The sequence below is a fragment of the Podarcis gaigeae genome, assembly GCF_964106915.1.
Source record: "Podarcis gaigeae genome assembly, chromosome: 1".
Taxonomy (NCBI): domain Eukaryota; kingdom Metazoa; phylum Chordata; class Lepidosauria; order Squamata; family Lacertidae; genus Podarcis; species Podarcis gaigeae.
This window is the reverse complement of record NC_139678.1, coordinates 78,445,124-78,453,397: the sequence shown is the minus strand read 5'-3', so window position 1 is coordinate 78,453,397 and position 8,274 is coordinate 78,445,124.

The window sequence follows — 8,274 nt, the reverse complement described above, 5'->3', positions numbered from 1 at the left end:
CCTTCTCCTGTAAGCCCCAGAATTGACTTCACACCTCCTGGCTGAGGATAAAGACTCCCTGTTCCAGCTGAGTCTTCCATGAACAACATGGACTCCCTGAGCTCTGGCAGCCTGGGTTATTTGATCCTGATTTGCTCCAACCTTGCCTTTGGATTCCTCCTCAATCCTATTAGCATCTGGATATTGGCTTACACTAGATTGCTGCCCCTGGCCCAGACTGTAGATAGGTTAAAGTTGTCCAGTTATCCGGGCTGTTAGTTGGACATTGTTCTGGTTCTGATGCAGAAATCTGAATGTTCACGGTTTGTCTATTTTATTCATGCAGTGGCTTTGAATATTTTTGCATGCCAACACACACACACACACACACACACACACACACACACACACGTATTATGTATGTGAATGCATACACACAGAGAGAAAGTTTGGCTCATCTGCTATATATTTTGGAAAGTTGTTTGCTATGCATTTGAACTCTTCAGAGACTGTAGCCAGATTTTGCATGATGATTCCTAAGATCAAGGAGCAGGTTTTTGTCCGCGTTTGGATGCAACTGGACATCCTTTTGAATCAAGATGGTAGATTGGACCTTTCAGAACTCCAGTGATTTTAACCACTGATTCAAAACTGCACTGGTGTTTTTTGGTTTCGATATTCCCAAGCAGGGATCAAGGCGGCTAAGAATCAAGCATGTTCTATTGAACGTAGCATATTTATCTGTTTACACATCTCATCACCAATAAACAGTAAGACCAAAATCAGCAGCTGGAACTTCTGAGAGGCTGGGGAAAAGGACTCGCCATCACTGCCTGTCTCAGACTTCCTTTTTGCTGCTATCAGCCTCCTCTGGAGGAGAGATGTGGGAGTCTGGTGAGAAGAGCTTAACAAGTGGTAAGGCTTCTCCCACATTAAAGCACAGAGGGAGTTGTTCATTTTTATTCACCCACTGCTTCACATTTATCAGCAGACTGAGCCCAAGCACTTAAAACAGATTTCAGGACATACCCCAAGAAACTTATATACACTAGTAACTTCATTACCGTATTCAGAAATCTTTGTCTGAGTGTTTATTGTTGTTTTATTTTTAATGCTATGTAATGCTTGCATATCATATGCTCTAAAGTAAACAAATATGTATTTCAATGCAACCATGTTGAACAGTTTAAAGATGGCAATGCATAGAAACCATGTTACAAAAAAAAAGAAGAGTTGGCAGTTCTAAGGCCCTTAAAAAAACTGCATTGTTGTGCTTAGGACTGAAAATAATGTATGTGAATGAAGACAATATACTTGGAGCCCAAGCTAACTACTGTGAATGTACCCCCTCCCCATCCTGCCCCAGTGCCAATCTCTCTTCTTTGGCCTGGGCTCAAGTTAGCTGAGTAAACGGGAAACATCTTACACAATAATCCAGCTGCAGAAGATGGAACACAGTTAATTGCTCAGCAATAACTCTGCTATTAATAACTAGCAGCTTTGAACCTGGTGTTGTTTGGGGATTCTAGAAAAACACAACATTAGTGCAGTTTTGAAATCAGTGTTTAAAAATTGGTGCAGTTTTGAAAGTTTCTGTCCAACATCTTGACTCAAAATAGCGTTCAATTGTCCCTAAACATAGTCAAAACCTGTTCCGAATCTTGGATAACATCGTGCAAAATCTGGTTATGATAACTTAGAAGGTGTCAAATGCATAGCAAACAAACAAGTTTCCAAAATATGCTTCAATTTATCCTGTAGATTTTTTTTAATGTTTACTTTTTTCTTTGAACAATACACCCTAAGTTACATCAAAAACAGCTCTGAAATGTCCCTTTGCTTGTAGAATTAGTTGTGCTGCTCTTTAGGTGTTAGCTAATATTAATTATACCAAAAGAGTGATCTGTATTCAGTCTGCCTTTCTCTTCCCACTTACTGGGGAGTAAGAAGCATTGAACCTAATGGGATTTGTTTCTGGGATGTACAGGATTCCACAGGCAGTGCTATAAATATTACTGATGTCCGGTCAAAAGTCCAGGATTGTCCAAACATTCAGATGAAAACTAGTAGCCTATAATGAGCCATACGAGATGGTAATTAATCCCATGCAGCAGGTACTAGGTTTCTGGAAGGTTTCTGGAGCTTGGGAACTGTTGTTGTTTTGCTTGTGTAGCTACAAATAAATAAACCATACTTGCCGCCTGTACAGCCGTCTCCCATAACCGCTAGTCCCCACAATGTCATATTCTCAGCATACACTACCAACAGTTGCTTAACAGAATTTTTCAAGAATGCACAGCTCCCATTTAAGCACCAATAGAAAGGTCAGATTTTTTTCAAAAGTGCTGAGCATGCAGCAGCTTCTTTTATGCCAGCTATCTAGTTGCACTGCCTGATAAATGCCCCCTTCTCCCTGCTCGCTTATCGTATCAGGCATTTAGTGCTGCACTTAGTACCTGAAGGCACCAACGTCCATCATTCCTCCAGCTCTAATCCTTGTATTTTTCTGAACCCACAGCTTGCCTTTTGCCCTGCTTACCTGTTCTAGTTCTCTGCCAAGCTATTGACTTATTTCTATTGCTTGTTTTGCCTGCTCACCTGATTATGCAGGTCCATGAGTTCAGGGAGAGGCTATAGCAAACTGGGAGAAAATATGCTTTTTCATTCCTAAGGTCCCATGTTAAATATTTGCATTTCCCAAGTTCAGGGCTCAATCCTTAAGGAATTTCAAAGTCAGGCTTCAACATGAAACCACCAAATTGCAATTCATCAAGAGGTTCAGTGCTATTACTTGTAGTATGAATGAATTTTTTATCACACGACACATGGGAATTGGTTACCAGTGGCAGGATGTCTGTGTCATCAGAAGCTGTTAAGAACCACATAATTGTTATACTGTAGTGTACTTTTCTGCATTTTGTTTCTTTCTGATCCCACTGTTTATCAATCCCTCTGTCATGTGTGGGTGTGTACATCCACCTGCAACAGAAGATAACACTTAGTGCATCTGATGCAGTGGAAGTCTGTGAAAGCTTATACCATGATAAATTTGTTATTCTTGTGTCACAAGACTCCTTGTTGTGTTTGATTTGATGAACCTCTCTGTTGCTCTTGGGAGCCTGACCCTTCTTCCATGCTTTAAAGGGGTCTGCATAGGATTCAGAAGAAAGGTCTTGCAATCAGTGGCGTAGCGTGGGTTGTCAGCACCTGGGGCAAGGCAAGTAATTTGCACCCTCTAACCCGTGGATTTGCGCCCCCTAACCCTAACCCCCAGATGTTGCGCCCGGTGCGGCCGGCCCCCCCTACACCCCCCACGCTACGCCACTGCTTGCAATCTTGTGTTTCAACAGCAGAATAATGTTGCAGGCCTGAACAGGTGCTTATCTGATTTCTGCAGCGTTGCCTACTCTTGAATGCAAAATAACTGCTGGAGAATAAGGAGAAAAGTGACCATCACATGAAACTGGGGTGGCGGCTGCCCTGAGGAAGGAATGGGTCAGAATTTGGCTGATCACACCTGTGCAAATGTTCTAAAACAGAACTGTGGAAGGGAGAGGAGGGACAATAGGGCACACAGCAATATTGCATCATGCTTCACCACTGGGGTGGATAGAATATAGTGGGATGTGCACAGATAGGTCAATAACACCAGCAGCGTGGAAAGTCAACTGCAATTCTGCCCATAACTCACACTGGAAAAGCCATGATTGTGTAGCACTAGGAGACTTCTGCCTGCAAAGCATCCACAGTTATTACATTTAATAACAAAATGTGTGAGGAACTGAATTTTCCCAATGGCTTGAAATAACCTGGAGGGAGGTGCCCAGCTGCTAGCTACAGTTTCTAGCCACAACTATACATTCAAGAGCAGCTGTGAATGGCATTAAAAATAAACCTGACAGGATGAAATCAGCAGTTTGTTTCCCTAAAGGCCAGATGGGAGTGGGTAACATTGGTGCACCTATATTTATGGGGGGGGGTGTTGGAGGGGGTTGTGTGCAGGTGATATTTAAATTGAAAACTAGTTGCCAGCCTTCAGTTTCCCCCTCCCTTTCTTTTTTTAAAAAAATATTTATTGACAGTTTTTTTATAATTACAATACAGAAAAACAATATAACACATATCTTAACATATTTTCTTAACTTCTTTGGACTTCCTCACATCTCCCGCTCCTGCGTTCCTTAATATAGAATTGTCAGGGTTTCAGGGACAGAGAGCGAGGGGGAGGGGTCCCAGGGTGACGAGGAAGAGGACGACGATGACCCGAGGTTGTCAGTGAGTCCGTCAAGTGAATCCGAGGATTCCCAAAAGGGAGCCCCCCTGGTCAGGCCAAGGGGCAGTAGAGAGGGAAGCAGTCAGAAGCAGGGGAACGAAGAGGGAATCCCCAGTGGGGGTTGGAGATCGGAACCGGCCTCTCCGTCGGAACGGAGTGAAGGGGGTGGAGTTACCAGTGTGTCAGAAAGAGCAGAACAGGGAGCAGAGAGGGGAAGGAGTTCGGAGCAGAACATCCTGCCGGAAGGGGAGGAGTGTAGTACCGAGAGTAGCGTAACGGTCGAAAGGAAGGTCAGAGGCAACGTACGCGTGCCAAGTTCAAATGTGGAGGCGCGCGGAAATGAGGAGAGCCCTGAGGAGGAGCCTGGTCCCAAAGCACGAAGGAGGGGGGAGCAGGCGTCAGAAGACTCAGCCTCGGGGGAGTCCCGAAGGGAGGGAGCACAGGGGGGCAGGAAGACCCTGCGGAAAAGGAAGGAGAGGAAAAGGTGGAGCAGTACAAGCCTCTTAAGCTGGTGCAGGGGCGGGACTGACTCAGAGGGGACTTCAAACATCTAAGGGTAAAAGATGCTGAGCCACGGAGCTTGGATGTAACGACAACAATGTTCTTCAATAAAACCTTTTGTATATAACTTGGACTGGATTTTGGTCTCTTGTGAGCTGGGACCTTGGGTGGCTCTGACAGTAAGTCCCCTCCCAAAGAACGCAAAAATTTTTTTTGCAAAGCTCACAAACGGTGACAGCCATGAGTGCAGAGGATCAGCTGACAGCACTACGAACTACAGTTTCCGAACTCACTGCTGCAGTCCTTGCGTCTCAGAAGAAGCATGACGAAATGGAGAAGCGCTGCCAGGACCTGCAAACAAGGTGGGAGCGTGCAAACAGGGAAGGGTTCCCAGGGTCCAGATCAGAGGGCATTGGACTTGGAAGGCGGGGGGGCAGCCTAGTCACCCACTTCGATGGGAACCTGAAGCACTACCCCAGTTTCAGAGCAGACGTTTTGTATGCATTACACTTGCTTCGTCATGACTTTAAAGATGAGGAGGAGAAAGTGGGGTTTATTGTTTCTCACTTGCATGGGCCGGCCAGAGACTGGTTGCGCAATTTGTGGCGTGAAGATGGCCCCGCCCGCCGCGATTCTGATGAATTCATTAAAGCGATGGATGCCTGCTTCCAGTCAACCGTAGATTTGGATCTTGCACGCAGGGAGATATTTGGACTGCGGCAAGGCAAAGCCACTGTGCGTCAGTACCATTCCAGATTTTTTGCTTTACTGACTGCGTTACGCTGGGAGAAAGACTGCACACCTGTGAGGGATTTGTTCTGGGAGGGTCTCAGCGGTCCCATAAAGGACGAACTTGCCAGGGGAGACAGACCTCAGACCCTGGAGGAGGTGGTGCAGAGGGCTCTGGCGATTGGGATACGTCACGAGGGACGTCCTTGGCACAATGAGGAAGAACGTCAGGTGCGTCCACCAGCGAGGACGTCTTCTTTCATCCCCAGGGAGTTCAGTCAGTCACATCCCTCGCCGCTAGGGAGGCAGGGGGAGGAGCCGATGGAACTTGGTGGTGCTAAGGCTCAAGCAACAGCCAGAGCCCCAGTTTCCGGTGCAGTAAAGGCGAAGCCTCCTAGAGGGACCAGGAAGTGTTACATCTGCGACAGTGCACTGCACATGGCGAAAGAGTGCCCCCAGAGGCTCCAGAAGCACACTGCAGCTTTAGCGACGGTAGCTGCAGAAGTGATCCAGGAAGAGGAACCTCAGGGAAACGACAATGCCTGGCTGCAAGCAGGATTGCTGGGGCTCAGCCAGGCGAATCTGTAGAACAGTCCCCAGCGTCTTTGCAACCCACAGACCCTTTACCACCCAAGCCAGCGGTGCAGCTCACTGCAACACTTCAGTTGCCAAATGGGACCACCCTAGAAGTGCCCCTCACGATTGATTCGGGGAGCAACGCCGATTTCGTGGGGATGCAATTCGTCAAGCAGCGTCGCATAGCGCTTCTGCCCGCCACAACGCCTCTGAACGTAGTCACGGTGGATGGCAGGAAATTGCTAGGAGGGCAAGTTGTGCAACAGACACCTCCCATGGTGATGCGGATAGGAGATCACCGAGAAGTCATTAGCTTCAATGTCACCCAACTGTCTGACACGCCTATAGTATTAGGCATGAGTTGGCTGGAGAGACACAGTCCTGCTGTAGCGTGGTACCAACGCCAGATCACCTTTTGCTCATCGTACTGTGCTCAAAATTGCATCCAGTCCTGCCAGGAGGAGGGGGCTGAGCACCAGTTGCGACTTGGCATGGTGCAGGCAGTACCTAGCAAGTACGAAGGGTTCCTGGAGGTTTTCTGCGAGAAGGAAGCTGACCAGTTGCCGCCCCACAGACCTTATGATTGTGCCATCGACCTGGTGCCGGGGGCGCAGTTGCCGACTGCAAAACTGTATTCCATGTCTGAGGACGAGATGCAAGAGCTCAGGGAGTTCATAGAGCACAATTTGAAGCGTGGATTCATCCGGGAATCGAAAGCAGTGGGGGGCAGTCCTGTGTTCTTTGTAAAGAAGAAAGACACGCCCCAAAAAAGACTCATTGTGGATTATAGGTTCATAAATAGTATGACCAAGCCCAAGGCCTTCCCCATGCCCAAGATAGATGATCTCCTAGCAACCGTGAGGAAGGGGAAGATCTTCACCAAGTTGGATCTGCGTGGAGCGTATAACCTCATACGCATCCGGGAGGGCGATGAGTGGAAAACGGCCATGTTCACGCCTCTGGGCACGTATGAATACAGAGTTATGCCGTTTGGTCTCCAAAATGGATCTCACGTATTCCAAGCCTTTATGCATCACGTGCTAGCGGGACTCCTCTACAAGAAATGTGTGTGTTTCCTCGACGACATCCTGATCTTTTCGGAGACGGAAGAGGCCCACGAGAGGGACGTAAAGGAAGTCCTGCAAAGACTACGGGAGAACAGGCTCTACGCCAAGTTAGAGAAGTGCCAGTTTGATGTGACGGAGGTGGATTTCCTGGGCTACAAGCTGTCCGACAAGGGGCTGGCCATGGACAGCGTCAAGGTCCGCGCGGTGTTGGACTGGAAGAGCCCACGCAATCGGAAGGAAGTCCAGAGATTCGTCGGCTTCGCCAACTTCTACCGCAAATTCATCAGAGGTTTTGCAAAGGAGACAGCAGCGATCACGGACACTCTGAGTTCCAAGAAGAAGAGGTTCGTGTGGACGGAACAGGCGGAGCGCTCTTTTCGGAAGCTTAAAAGCCTTTTCGCCTCCGAGGAGCAGCTGCTGCACGTGGATCCAGGCAGGCCCATGCGAGTAGAGACCGACGCGTCAGACAGGGCGGTTGGAGCCGTGCTCCTGCAAGAAGATCCACATGGGAACTGGAGACCCGGTGCCTTTTACTCCCGAAAGCTCAGCAAGGCGGAGCAAAACTACACCATATGGGACAGAGAGCTGTTGGCCATTCACGCAGCGTTCAAAGCGTGGCGACACTTCCTCATAGGAGCCAAGCACACAGTACAGGTCCGCACGGATCACAAGAACCTAGAGTATTGGCGCACGGCGAAGCTCCAAAGCCAGAGACACATGCGCTGGGCGGAATTCTTCGCGGATTTCGACTTCCGGATAGAGTACATCCCCGGAGATTCCAACGTTATAGCCGATGCGCTATTCAGGAAACCGCAATATCTCGATGAAGCGACACCAGTAGCAGCCAGGCACATTTTCGCACCGCAGGCGTGGTCGTGCGCTGCCATCACAGTAGATCTGGACGCGGTGCGACGCGCGTTGCAAGTGGATCAGTTCGCACAGTCCAAAATGGAGGAGTTGCGCAGAGGTGTGCAGAGTGGCGAAGATTTCCAACTACGCGACGGGCTGCTAACTCGCAAAGGTGCCCTCTACGTGCCAAGCGACGAGCTTCGCGCAAAGGTTCTGCAGCAGTTGCACGACGCCCCCAGTGCGGGCCACTTCGGCAAGGAGAAGACAATAGAACTGGTGGCAAGGGACTTTTGGTGGCCT